This window comes from Berghia stephanieae, chromosome 1, assembly GCF_034508935.2.
Source record: "Berghia stephanieae isolate SIO BIC M18660-M18661 chromosome 1, UCSD_Bste_1.3, whole genome shotgun sequence".
NCBI classification, from domain to species: Eukaryota; Metazoa; Mollusca; class Gastropoda; order Nudibranchia; family Aeolidiidae; genus Berghia; species Berghia stephanieae.
In genome coordinates, this window is record NC_088360.1 from 9,043,046 (window position 1) to 9,055,545 (window position 12,500).

The 12,500-nt window shown below is 35.7% G+C and overlaps 1 protein-coding gene across 1 annotated transcript in view; it reads right to left on the reverse strand.

The window, feature by feature from the left end:
• Positions 1–12,500, reverse strand: part of LOC144967441 (uncharacterized) — a 160,968-nt gene that overhangs the window by 34,651 nt on the left and 113,817 nt on the right. Inside the window, exon 3 of the mRNA XM_078904696.1 lies at positions 3,616–3,665. The gene's annotated coding sequence lies outside the window, so the exon portion shown is untranslated. The remainder of the gene's footprint in view (positions 1–3,615; positions 3,666–12,500) is intronic.

Below are 12,500 nucleotides of genomic sequence, written 5' to 3' on the forward strand. Positions count from 1 at the left end.
ATAAGTTTTTTTAAAGTTCATCTTATCTTATTTAATCTTATAACTTAGATTATGGTTAGACGGTTTCGCCAAAACACTCTATAGAGAAATAATATAGATAGTCCGTCAAACAAACGTTTAATTTCAACAGGTATCACCCATGCTGTCCCGAGTTGCCAAATTTTTGAGTTGTTGATAATCTTGCTTTAAGACAAAAGCCCCCCCCCCCCAAAAAAAAAAAAAACAAACAAAGAAAACAAAACCAAAAAAAAAAAAAATTTTAAAATACCCCCCCCCAACAAAAAAACAAAACAAAAACAAACAAAAACATAAAACAAATAATAAAAAAAACCCCAAAAAAAAGCAAATAGAAAGCAACAACAACCAACCAAAAACAAAATAAAAATAAATATTAAGAAAGCTTTTGTATTGGGGAGAGAACTCGGGACCTCCCCTGTCAAAGTGCAATGCCTTAGTCACTTTCTCACCTCGCCCCCCCCCCCCCAACACTCCCAAAACTTTGCAAATTATTGAATTCGGTCAACAAACTTGAACTAATACGTGTACGAAGCACCCAAATTCTTTAAAGTCTGGTTACGATGGAAATTTTGTCAAACCAAAACCAAAATATTTGATTTATCGCCTTAAAAAGGTATGATGTCGGACTAATCACATAAAAATAGCAGATACAATTACCGGAAAGTTGACAAAAAATGTGACATTTTAGTTGGGTTTTTTTTTCACGTTGAGAAGCCATATATATCGTCTTAAATCAAACATACTATAAAAATAACAATAGTATTACACTTTGGGCTATAAATCTAATTGTCAGCCTCGGAATCACCAAGACATGACACCATTATGAGGCGGTTTGTCAAACATTCTTTATGACGACAACGTTCAAGTAATCCTATGACTTTGTTTGGTTAAAAACTTGTCAAAAATTACACGAATAGTGCGAAATATGGAAACAAAACAAAACAGCCCCAAACAACAACAACAAAATAATTAAAAAACAAAAACAAAATAAAAACAATCAATAAAAATAACAACAAAAAACCCAAACAAAACAAACAAACAAACAAAAAAAAAATCAAATATTATTAATGAAAATAGAAAAGCAATGAAAAACATAAAAATCCTCCAAAACAAAGCAAAATAATAATAATAATAATAATAATAATAATAATAATAATAATAATAATAATAATAATAATAATAATGGGGGCGAAGTGGCCGAGTAGTTAAGGCATTGCACTGTGACCTGAGAGGTCCCAGGTTCGAGCCCCGCTTCAGGCACTATCATTGTTTTTCCTCGAGCAAGATTTTTAACCCCCAATTTGCTCACTTGGACAACATAGGTGATTCCTGTTGACATCAGACATCTTGTTTGATGAATTATCTATATTCTTTCGTGGAATACAAAGGCGATCTTATGATGTCTAGGAGGAAGGGCATTATTTATTTTTAATAATAATAATAATAATAATAATAATAATAATAATAATAATAATAATAATAATAATAATAATAATATAATAATAATAATAATAATAATAATAATAATAATAATAATAATAATAATGATAATAATAATGATAATAAAAATAGTAATAGTAATGTGACAAAAAAAAAAACATAAGAAAAACAAGTCCCCTCCCCCCTTTTCAAAAAAAAAATAAAACAAAAAACAAACAACATCAAAAACAAAAACAAAACAAAGTAGCACAACCAAAACCGCAGCAACAATAACAACTACAGACAAATATATATAATTTTTAACAATAATAAAAGAAAGAAAAACGAAGTCAAAGTTAGGAAAATAAATGTTGACTTGGAAATGTAGACACATGAAAATATATTTGGTTGAGCTTTAATTAAATCGTTCATAAATATTGTTGATTTTTTCCCTTTTTGAATTCATTTGATTGACAACGATGATACATATATTGCCCTGTTAACCTACAATGCATAACGATCTTTTGTCAAAACATCATATCATTTTAAGAAACAGGACCGTACAACCGTATCAGCGATCAATCCATAAGATTATTTCTTTCTCGGGGAAATTGAGAGGGAATTAAAGTAAATTCATACGCCTGCTTGGCCAATCAGCTTGGCCGTAGCACTGCCTCTAAGGATTAGAGATATCTGCTGCGGCAAATGTTTTGGGACTCGACGAAAACGGTTTAAAGTCTGTCAATATGACAGCTCATCTTCTATGGCAGTTCTGTTAGCCGTACTCTGAAAAAGCACATTTTAAAAATTTGGCCAGAAAAGCGTTCTTCAAATACCACTATCAACTATCGACCTATTAAAATCTTCCTCATCTTATCAAGCTCTCAAACCTGGGATGTCAAGGAAGTGCTAGGCTTGAGAGTTTTTGACAAGACGAGAGTCATCTTAACTATCGATATTTATTGAAAAACGTGTTTTTCTTGCCTTAAATTTTAAAAACGTGTTGTTCAGAGATGGTAGTTGTGTATCACAAGGCCAAACGAGTTATTTTCATCATTGGAGAAGACTTCACGTGTCGATAGATTAGAATGACACACAACTTCAAAATGTCTTTAATCACACCACCTTATTTTCGATTGTCTTCATTATCCAGTTAACTGCATGTCATACTCTCCTGGAAAGACCCGCGTTTATGTTTTAATGGCCAAACAAATCGTCCTTCAAATATCGATCGATTTAAATGACCCTCATCTAGAAAAAAAAATCTCAAACCTGGGACTTCGAGAGTCCTCAAATCAAGGCGAAGAATTCTTCTCGTGACATAAGTATATTAGGAGATTGCTTCTGTCACCAGTTCTGTCCCTTTGTTGTACCAACCGAAATGAATTGATGCATTGGGTTCAGTTAAAAAATAACTCTCATAACATCCGCATATAACGTGCCAACACACAATACTATCTGTATCCTTAAAAAAATTATAGTCTGATTTATACTGTTTAGTGAGATTATACTTATAAAAATGGTTGTTCTATCAATGGATATAACTAATTTGACACCATTCAGGTCTTTGTTATTGGTTTTTGTCAGGCATTCTTATGACCAAACTGTATTAATCGGACTATCAACGTTCAAGTTTACACATAGTGTTGTGTGTTGGTACGTTATTTCCGGCTGGCGAATGTTGTGAGATTTTTGGCTGAGCGCAAAGCCTCAATATTGCTTTTAGGACAACTTAGTCGTAAATAACATTTTTCAAGGCTTGATGGTTTTACGCGTGAACACATCTCACAATTCACAATTCACACCAGCTCATACTAACAAGCTACACGCTGAGACGACAGTCCCATGTTGTTCCATCCCTGTAATTATCATTAAGTCACCGATCTAGAGACTGAAGCATTCCATCAGTCACAAATGTCTTCATTTAGAACAAGATCATTCACTTCTTGAATCAGAATTAGATCTATACTCTGTCAATACATTTTGGCGTTTTAATATGTAAAAAAGGACATAATATTTAAAATATTTATGCTATACGTTATGCGTTTTGGTTACTCGAAGTTGACGAAAAAGTGTTTAGCTTTCTCAGTAATTTATTCCTCTTTTATTTATTTATTCATTGTTGGTATTCAGCTGAGATTATTTTGTGAGAATGGTAATAAACATTGTAATACTTACTCGCTATTATTCAAGATGATGACTCGCGAAATCAGATTAGATCGTAGAAACTGAAATGAATACAAAATAAAAGAATTGTTTTCTTTGGCAACTTGGAAAATGTCAATGTTTATCATTTGTACAAGATCGTCACTTAACTAGATACAGCGACAAAATTTCTTCAAAAAAATTGACAAGAAAATATGTTCTGCATATATCGATGGATGAAGTTGGATCACAAAACAAACAAATAATTTTAAAAATCCAAAAAAAATACAAAACAACCGAACAAAACGCTGTCACGTCTCAGATTTCAGAGAAAATATTATATTGTCTCTGAGTTAAAGACTTCCCTATAATTATGCCTTTACGGACTATAGAATATTGGTTTCACACGAGAGTAGAGTAGAGAGAGAGAGAGAGAGAGAGAGAGAGAGAGAGAGAGAGAGAGAGAGAGAGAGAGAGAGAAATCTTTCATTGATAAGTTGCCGTCCGTGGCGGGGCTGGAACCAGAAACCTACAGAAGACCAATGTCATTTAGACTGGATAAAGTTCATCTTCAGTTATGGATGGACAAATTTCAAGTATTAAGCAGATGTATGAAACTCGTAGACATATGCACTCCATTGCTTTAATATGATTATGAAGCATCGATCACAAACGAGTTCAGTCTGAACTTTTCGCAACTAAGACTTTGAAGCAAATTATAATTCCGCAGTTGTTTTTTTTTCGGAAGTCACATTGCAAAAGAAGCTATAATAGAGAAAAACATCAATGGCTGCGATTTGTATCTCTGATATCAACTCGTTTGTTTACTGGATCGAATTTTGATGATGACTGATTAACCTTGTTTGCTGTTATGGGGAATGAGATGAATTTCGTCTCATGTCAGGAGCAGGCATGATGGTGATGAACCTGTTTTCCAGACAAAAAATCCCCAGCTCATAGGAAAATTGGAAAAACCCATATTTTAAATTTTGGCCAAAAAACTAGTCCTTCAAATATCGATCGATTTAAATGATCCTCATCTTGTAAAAAAAAAAACCCTCACAAAACCAAGGACTTCTTTGCCCTTTAACCCGAAATGATTCAGATTGCCAAAACAGTCACTAATCAGCATACAATGGCAGCGATAGCTTTACTAAGCGAGCTATAAAGGTGTAACCCATTGGTGTGTGTCTAAGTAAAATACTTTCTAGTTCTACTTTCAAAAACGATTGAACCAACACACAAAGCGTTGTGTAATCTTACACGTTTATAGTCCGATTGAGAGAATCTTGTGAGTACGAATCACCCAACAGTCGGTCTTACAACAACGAAGAGCAGTGTGACGTAAATTCATTCATTCTCTCGTTCGTTAACAACCAACTATATTTTTCAGAGCAGGTAGCAGAAATTATGAATTTTTTGGTCAATCTTGATCTCGAAAAACTATTTTAAAATACGTTTTTCGCAATCAAGACTGAAACCAAAAAAAAAAAAAGCAACATATTAATCAAAACTCACTCCCACGTTAAGCTGTTGCATTCTTTACTCATTCCAAGCTTGAAAATGTGTATTCGCTTGGTTTTGTGAATCATAATCGCTGACTCCAACACACACTATCTCTGCCTCCGGATCGATGTGTATATGCAGGTCTTACACACGAACCCATTTATGGGCCTAGTTTAGTATCGTTATAATCGACAATATTTTCCGTCATTTTTTGAGATTTCCATTACAACAATGAGCCCATAAGGAATTGGGTTATCAGACCTGCAAATAAGTGCACGTCGGTCCGGGTGCTTCTTCCTCTTCTTTCAATCTATCTTTTAGTTCATGTATTGTTTATATCATTGGTCTTGTGGCTTCGTTTGTAAAATATAATACTACTTCTTGAACGGAAGTCAATTTTAAAAAACCCGAGCATTTATATAGAGCAATATCCACTAAAAGTACTCAACGCGCTTTACAAGGGGTTTCAAGCCAACAGCAACAGTCAACACGGAGGACAAGACATGACGCCTGTTATGCGATGTTACAATATTTTTATCGATCAGAGGCAACGCTGTTAATAATAATAATAATAATAATAATAATAATAGATCTTTATTGTCCACAAATATGGCAATTTGTCATTTAGTTACACTTGTCATAACGTTATATGATAACTATAACATTGAACAGACACCTCACTCCTACCCATTCTCTCTCTCTCTCTCTCTCTCTCTCTCTCTCTCTCGCTCTCTCTCTCTCTCTCTCTCTCTCTCTCTCTCTCTCTCTCTTCCTCTCTTTCTTTCACGCATGCGACATACACCACATTAACATTTTCATTTCATTTTCAATTCGTTACATTCTTGGCAATTCAACACCAAATATTATCATCATTATCAATTGGTCACTTCATCTAGCCTAACATTAAACAAATTAATCAGTCAATCAGTCAACGCATCAATCCTTGGTTTTGCTGTACCATATGAAATATTCAACATTTTTATTGCTGATGGAACGAACGTTGATTTATACTTGTTAGTTCCACATTTAATCTGACAAAAACTTCTCCCAGATGGCAAAATATCAAATTCATGGTATAAAATATGTTTTTTTATTGTTGGTAATTGAGAATGCTTTCCTTTCTATTGCTTTTCCATGAATTCTTTCTACTTCATCAACAGGGTGGTTTATTATTTTTGATGCCTCTTTGTAATTCTAAATCATCATACAATGCTTTATATATATTAAGCGAAGGATAGGTCTTCAATCAACAAATCGCGAAATAAGATGAAATTAGTGGTGCACTTTTGTGTCGGAAGTAAACAAGGCCGCCGCCATTTCGATTTCCTTGAGACAAAAACATTGGTACGAACGATTTTTCCGAGGATTTGAAGCAGATCTCTAAACGTTAAAGTTTGAAGTACATACCATTCATTAATACGAACAATCATACAACGTTTAATACGTAACTTTTACACTTGAGTACGGTGATAGAATGTGGGCAAAGAGCCATTATCAAGGAGTCAATTCTGCGCTGCTCAGAGCTGGACTCGAACCCAGTGCTTTCCGATCCAAAGGCGGGTGTCATATCATTAGACCACATAGCCGCACATAGCAATTGGCTAGGGTTAGGCAATTTAAATATCTTAAAGTTATAAAAATAAAATTCACTCCATTCAAACAATGAGATCAATTATTTCTGTTTAAACCTTATGCGCTAAGCCAAATATTTACTATAAATCATCTGATTTTAGACAATTTATCACATAGCGTTTTCTTTTAATTTGATGTACAATCAAATATTATTTTTCAACAAATCGGCCTCTTTTTATAATATTTTTGGTGTCTTTTCTTTATAATTTCAAGAATGTCATGACAATATCGGACATGATCTGACAACTGGAGCGTGCTTATTCCTGTATGTGTGTGTGTTGTGTGTGTGTGTGTGTGTGTGTGTGTGTGTGTGCGTCGTGTTATAGCACGAAAACTCTGTTGATGTATTCATAATATGCATATCAATCTGTATTCGTGACAGGAATTTTTCACGTTTTTCTTTAGACATCAAAGTATGAAGGGAAAAATGCATGTCCTACGAGGAATGCATACGTGCTTATTTCCATTTTTTACAATCCTTTTATATTTTAATTGTTATAAAACAAGATTTCCTCCCTCAGCTGAAGTTATGTAATATATGTAAAGAGATACAATAGCAGATCCTTGCCATGCCAATCAATTTCTCAGCTCACGTCTTGACGTATTCTTCTTTGCGGAGCCAGACTGTTATTGGAATTGGCCGAGGGCTGGGCTCGGCCAGACCATTGTAGTGGACATGCAGTTCGGCTCTCCCCCAGGCGCTTTCTCTGATCTAGTTGTGTGTACTCTAAACATTTTTATCAGAGACCTAGGCTGGTGAAAACAATGCCGACTCGACATTCTATACAGCATATTATCAAAATACGAGGGCTATTTCATAATTAACCGAAAAATGCCTGTAAAATCCGCGTTTTTTATGCTATCAACAAAATTCTTGCACGTGTTCATACCTTGACTCGTCCTTCATTTCTCTACGTAACAGCCAAGTCTGTCGACACACTTCTGCCAACGCCGCACCATGGAATAGATACCCTCTCGGAAGAAATTTCCGTCAAGGTTTTGTAACCATTTCCGCACATGGTCGACAAGCTCTTCATCGACATCAAGCGCTTTCCTGCCAGCTCACGTTTCAGTGGCCCAAAGAGGTGATAATCAGATGGTGCGAGGTCTGGACTGTGTGGTGGGTGTGGCAAAATCTCCCATCCATATTTCTCTAGCCAACCTTGCGTCACTCGTGCTGTGTGGGGTGTAGCGTTGTCGTGTTGCAAAATGACCCCGTTGGTCAACTGCCCTGGGCGCTTTCTGCGAATGGCCTCCCTAAGCTTGTCAAGAGTTTGGCAGTACCTTGAAGCATTGATTGTTTCTCCAGGTTGTAAGGTTTCGAACAGAATAACACCACGACTGTCCCAGAAAACAGTTCCCATTATTTCCTTTGCTGACCGCATGACTTTGAATTTCTTCGCGACAGGTGAGGATGGATGTTTCCATGTCATCGAATCTTGCTTTGTTTCTGGGGTGCAATGGTGCAACCAAGTCTCATCACCGGTGACTATGCTGTCAAGAAAAGTCACATCGTACCCTAGAAAGTCTCCGCCGGCGTTGGCAGTATGCCCGTGAACCATGCGTGAGCTCTTGCTTCTTCTCAAAAGTTCCCTGCAGATGTCCAATCTTTGTTCTTTATGATTGTCTGTCAATTGCTTAGGAACCCATCTTGAGCTGACTTTTCTGTAGCCAAGTTCATCAAATACAATTCTATGGGCAGAAGTTTCCGAAATTTCAAGACTGCTTGCGATTTCATGAAGTTTCAATCTCCTGTCTTGACGAATAAGCTCATCAACTCGCTTCACATTGTCTTCTGACGTTGCAGTTATCGAACGCCCTCTCCCTTCCCTGTCTGTCAAGTCGGAATGGCCGGCTTCAAACAAATTACACCAGTGATAGACTTGTGCACGGCTTATAACATGCTCACCATATACACTCTGAAGTTCTTTATGAATTTCGGTAGGATTCAGACTTTTGGCGTTCAAAAAACGTATGACAGCTCTGATTTCCTCCTTTGACCAAGTTTCAAGGTGGGCCGCCATCTTTAAAATCGTCTAATAATTCATTGTGCAAAATGATGCACTTCATAATTTCTGGGAATATCCGTAAGGAAATAAGAAATATCATGTTGTTTACAAAATTAAAAAATATCCACTGGTTGCTGAGCAATGGGCATTTTTCGGTTATTTCTGAAAGAGCCCTCGTATGTGGACACGTAAGTACATTTATTTTTGAGCGTATCGGGCTTGCCATAAAATTAGCTTCGAAGTGTGCAAAACATTATATCTGCTATTTATTTATGAAGAATATAATATTAATGTATTTGATGCTATGCGTTTGGTAAAATACTCACAACATCCGCCAGTCGGATATAACGTACCAACAAACAAAATCATGAGTACATTGAACGTTTATAGTCTGACTGTTATAATCCAGTGAGAACGAATCACTAAAAATGTTGTCTCAAAATAAGAACAAATAGCAGAATGACGTTAATTTCGTTCCTTTTATAATTCCATTAGAACGACAGAAACAATTAAAAATATCAGACATGTAAATAAATTGGTGTTGAAATTACGCATTTAAGAACAATACTCACAGCATCCGCCAACCAATCTAAGCATACTAACACACAAGAGTGTGTGTAACCTTTGACGTTTATAATCTAATTGATAAAATTTAATGAGAACTAATCACTAACAGGGTATCTAAAAATAATGACAAAGAGCTGGTGACATCCTCTTTGTTCCTTCTATATTATAATGGTTGAAACTCAGATCTTTGTTTTTTTTTTTAATAGAGCGGAAAACAGTGACTTCACATCTTATACTCTTCATGTTCCTAACTCCTTAGACGTATGTAAGTAACCAGTCATTCGAGGAACTAATCATGGAGAGTATACATACCTATTGTATCATAAACAAGGCATAACTTTTTCAGTAGCAGGATGTATTGACAGATTCTTAGGATTATGGGACGTAAAAGAGGGAGGGTGGATGACCTTTACAGACGACCAGCAAATATTAAGACTAGAAAATAAGATATCATCGCACAACTCTGAAACCGGAAGAGTGTTTTTTTTTACAATTCTAAAGAGATGGGAACCATTTTTTTTTACATTTCACTTTTGTTTCCTATTTTAGTTCATTTTGTAACGTAGTCTTCCTCGGGATCATTGGAAAAGAATAACATTGACTACCCATTTCTAACCCATCATTGTTTTTCACTCTTATTGTATTTGCCAGCTACTGGCCCGGAACAAAAAGTGTATTGAAAGAACGTATTATACATCACTACGTCCCTTGATTGGATACCAAATAATGATTATAGAGTTCCCACACACGGGACGTAAATATCACCATTGCGACTAATTGTTTAGATTATACGATGTATGAGTTTCAGAGTATTCTGCCGTATTCTGGAAAAACATATATTTTAAAATTTGGCCAGAAAACTCGTCCTTCAAATATCGATCGATTTAAATCATTCTCATCTTGGCAAAAACTCTCAAACCCGGGACTTCGGCGAAGTCCCGGGTTTGAGAGTTTTTGCCGAGATGAGAATTATTTAAATCGATCGATACTTGAAGGACGGGTTTTTTGGCCAAATTTTTAAATATGTGTTTTTCCAGAGTACAACAGTATTGTAGAAATAATCAAGCATTGTTTATGTATGTTATTTCTCTTACTTGTTTTCACTGTTTTGGCAAACTGAGGGGCTAAGTCAATGATATTCTATAGAAGGAACGAAATTGTCGTCAATCAGCTCTTTGTTATTGATTTTAGACAACCTATTTGTCGATCAGTACTCACTATATGATATCAATCAGACTATAAACGTTCAAGGTTACACACAGATTGTTGGTACATAAAATCCCGCTGGTGGATGTTGTGAGTGTTTTATCTGAACGCAAGGTATCAATAAAGATCGCAGTGTGGCGATACCATGGCTCGTCCAGGGACATAACGAAGCGTAATCGAGTGTGGTCAATGACCTGATAGATGATCATGATAATAAACGTCAATACTTGAGTTGTGTCTTTGTGCAAAGCACTTTGTGAACGTTATTCCACTATTTTGAAATCTAAAGAAGTACTTTGCTTCACAAAATACTCTTCAACAGTTGTTACGTCACTTCCTATCTAATGTCGCATGGTAACATAGTAACAATGGCTCTAAACTATCGGAACAATGGCGGACGCCCGTATGAAATATTTCCCCGGCGAGCATAAAAGTGTATCCAGAGGATAAAAACCCCATAAATTTGATCATGTTTTGACTTTTACACATTCTGATCACAAGGCATATGAAAAGTTCTAGCCAGCATGAAGAATAAACAGTAATGATTTTCTTTGTTTAGAACCAAGATGGCCGCCGTTGCCGGGCGGCGTGACATCAGACTACTAAATCCAATTGCTGACTTTTTAGAAGTGACAGAGCTTAATTAATTAATCTTTAGTTGATAATATCGAAAGGGCATTGCGGAAACAAATCACAGTTCCATATTTTGCTCGAAGATAAAAGAACAAATAATAGATTGGAAAGTGCATTCACAATATTCTTTATGGATGCCGTGCATAAGTGTACACAATTATCCTAAATGCACAATTCATGGAATTGTCAATGACATATTTTTATTTAAAATTCGACAATTTTAAATCCTGAATTTGCAAGCGTTCAAATTGCGCCAGCTTTCAATTTTACACAAAACAACCTGCTTGTCAACATCGGTTTAGTACGAGTAATATTATCTTGTCACTTCTCTAAGCTAGACATAGCTTACAAATTCTTTATTAGTACTTGTCAAGCAAATTTGCCACTTCTTCGATGGAAAGTAAATCACTGACACACCCCTCCCCTATTTTTTGTTTCGTTTCCCTGTCTCTTTCTCTCCCTCCTCCCCTCCCCCCCTTATCTGCATAATCAAACCGAAAGACAATACAATAATATTTTGCTCTAGGGTAATGTGAAAATTGATATGTGGTGTGATATTTTGGTGTACCTACTTGTGTATTATACAGGTAAAATAAGTTGTCAATAAAAATAACCACCATCACCAAAAACAGAACCCACACTGTTCAAAGTGCTATACCCAATTTTTTTTCACGCTGAAACGCCAAGTTTATATCAAATTTGACATTGTAAACCCCAAATAGGCAACCCGATACCCGACTTCCTGGTTTCACGTTGGAATTGGCGTCGTAAATCTCAGGGATCGTAGAATAATCTTTAAAAATTGTGTATCTAAATCGAAAAAAAAAAAAACTCCATGTCTTTTATAAGAGGATAGAAATGTAAACGAACTGGCAAATATCCGTTGGAGACAGTAATCTGGTTTTTCCTGTAGACAGCACCCACTCAAATTTATTGTTTTATTAATATTGATAGATTTCTTCTCTTGATTTAGCATTATTTATTCTTTTACTTGATATTATTTATACGATGAAAAGCAATGAATTGACAGGCTGCTAAATGGCACAAATTCTTCGATTTCTCAGCGACAAGAAGAGTTGGGCTTTGTTAAGAGATGGACTTTATCACCTTCTTTTTCTTCGTTCGTGCAGCCAACGTCAAATGCTGGTGACAAGCGCTGCGCCATAATATTGTATGTGCTCAGAGCGGCCAGGAATTAACCAGTAGATTTTTCACCAATCAAAACATGGAATTTGTGACACACCTTCATACGTGCTCAGACAAACATAGTTGGTTTATAAACAATAACGTATTAAAAACGTTTAAGTTAATACATAGTTTTATGTGCTGATTCTACTGATCAAGCGGTAGAACAGTGGGTATTTT